The sequence below is a fragment of the Sus scrofa genome, chromosome 12 (genome assembly GCF_000003025.6).
Source record: "Sus scrofa isolate TJ Tabasco breed Duroc chromosome 12, Sscrofa11.1, whole genome shotgun sequence".
NCBI lineage: Eukaryota > Metazoa > Chordata > Mammalia > Artiodactyla > Suidae > Sus > Sus scrofa.
The window spans coordinates 49,920,261-49,922,836 of record NC_010454.4 but is presented as its reverse complement, the minus strand read 5'-3'; positions in this window follow the sequence as shown (position 1 = coordinate 49,922,836).

Sequence of the window (2,576 nt, the reverse complement as noted above, 5' to 3'; positions counted from 1 at the left end):
ACCTTGGTTTGCATGTTTTCTGCATCAGGATGTGTTCTTTCTCACCAGCTGGCTTTGCTGAAGGGGTCTCAGTAGGACAAGAGTGGGAGGAGCTCTGGGGGTGGGGAGTGGGAGGGAGGGTTAATTTGGAAGGTGAGGGGCTACAGTCCAGGATGTGGCTCAGTCTCCTGGGTAGGTCTTGTGGCCCCTCCTTGGGAAGAACAGGGTATTTGGGAGCCAATGGACGCCCACAAGAGCACCTGGCCTCTTTTGCAGGGGCCCAGGGAGGCCAAGGTCTGGTCCTTGGGAGCCCTCGTCACTCCTCATGGGACAGAAGTCTCAAGTGGAGCCTCACAGGAGTCCCTGTGACACTGCCTGGGTCTCCCCAGTGTCCCCTTAGCTTTGGGCGCGAGGACCTGCCATCCATGCTCAAAGGAGGGTCCGGCATGGCCACGATGAGAACAGTTATCACTGAGGTCAGCCAGCCTGGAGTGTGAATCCAAGCTTTGCCGTCTAATAGCTGTGTGCCCTTCGCAAGTCATCAGAGGAGTCTCAACTTCTTACCGGTACAATGCAGATTATCAGGTCCCTGAGCATCCGACACAGTGCTTGGTACAGAGTATGTACTAAGCAAGTTGAGACCCTTAAAAAAACAAAGAGAATTCTGCCTCTGGGGCTGTCTGCAGCCAGCCTTGAAGGTCATGGGCTCAGTCCTACGTGATTGCTCTTTGCTTATTTGTGGAGCTCTCATTGGGTGAAATCAGAGACCAACCAGAAAGAAATCAAGCCAGAGACTGCTTTTCTATCTGATCAGCTTTTCTATCTGAGAAGTGGGGAGCTGCTTCTGCATGTTCCCTGGTCATCCTGTGAAGCCCCCATGAGGGCTGCACCAAGCTCTCTGCAGGAAGGGTGCCAGGGGCCAGGCAGACGTTCCCCAAATGCCAAGACCAATAAGCCACTCACTTGCCACCACTGCTGTCCCTCACTTTTGGACTCACCATCTCTCACTTCCTCACTGGTCTCCAGCCTTCATCCTCAGCACTCCAGTCCGTTCTCTTATAGCCTGCCAGCTTGCTACTGTGGTGTGGGTTCAATCCCTGCTCTGGGAACTTTCAGATGCCACAGGCATGGCCAAAAAAAGCAAAGCACCACCTGCCAGAGTGATGTGTAGTGATGCACCCTCCTGACCACGCCCCCCCCCCGAACCCTTCCAGTGCTCATTGCCATCAGCCCCACTGGCCTCTCTGGATGCTGTCCTGACCCTCGCCCCACCCACCCACTCTGGAGCCACTTCTTGCCCCTCACGGCTCTTCATACTCACTCCTCCAGGCCTTCCCCTACCCCTGCCTGTCAATCCACTCTCCAAGACCTAGTCTATACTCAGAAAAACCCCCAGGCTGATTCATCCCAGGTGTTGGCCCTCAAATCCTGGGCCTGGGTCTGATAGTCCAAGTCGTCACGCGAAGAGCTTTGAAAAAGACTGTGATGTCTTTTCCCCATGAGGACAACCACTCTGGGTGGCACACTAAGGTGGGGAAACTGAGGCCCAGGGACCAGTGACTCACTCAAAGCCTTTTTTTTTTTTTTTTTTTTTGCTTTTTAGGGTTGCACCCCACGGCACATGGAGGTGCCCAGGCTAGGGGTTGAATTGGAGCTGTAGTTGCTGACCTACCCCATAGGAACAGCAACAAAGGATCTAGGCTGCCTCTGCAACGTATACCACAGGTCACCGCAATGCAGGATCCTTAACCCACTGAACGAGGCCAGGGATCGCACCCGAATCCTCATGGATGCTAGTCAGATTCATTAACCACTGAGCCACGACAGGAACTCCTCGCTCAAAGTCTTATAGTGAGTTAGGGAAGATCCAGGGTTAGAGCCCAGGTCTCCTGCACACCCACCCCACCCAGGTCTTCCCAGGTCAGCTGCCAGGAAAACCCAGAACCCTAACAAGGGGACACTGAGAAGGGTAGGTGGGAAAATCAGATGAAGGTTGCACTTCCAGGCCTAACCACATGATTCATGCTAGAATCTCCCAGGGCCAAGAATGAACCCATGCCATAGCAGCAACCCAAGCCACTGCAGTGACAATGCCAAATCCTTACCCCTTGCACCACAAAGGAACTCCATCCAAGGGAGCTTTTAAAAAAAATCAGCCACCATTAGAGATTCTGATTTAATTGGTCTGGGATGTACGTATTCTGGTGTCTTTTTTTTTTTTTTTTTTTTTTTTTGGTTTTAACAAATAGATTTGGAGGGACCCTTTCAAGTTGATAAAAAAATTTAGTAGAAAGTACAGAGTTCCCATAGACCCACTCACTCCCTTCTCCCACCCCCCAGTTTCCTCTGTTAATAACATCTTGCCTTAGTGTGGTACATTTGTCACAATCCATGAGATAATATTGATGCATTATTGTTAATTAAAGCCCACATTTCACTTTATTTTCCCATTGAGCCCCATAACACAGCAGTGATCCAAGCCACAGCAGTGACAATGCTGGATCCTTAACTGCTTGGCCACCAGGAAACTTAACATTTTCTTTAATTGTAGGCACTTTACTTCACTACTGACCTGCCCATGTTCCAAGAATAGACAT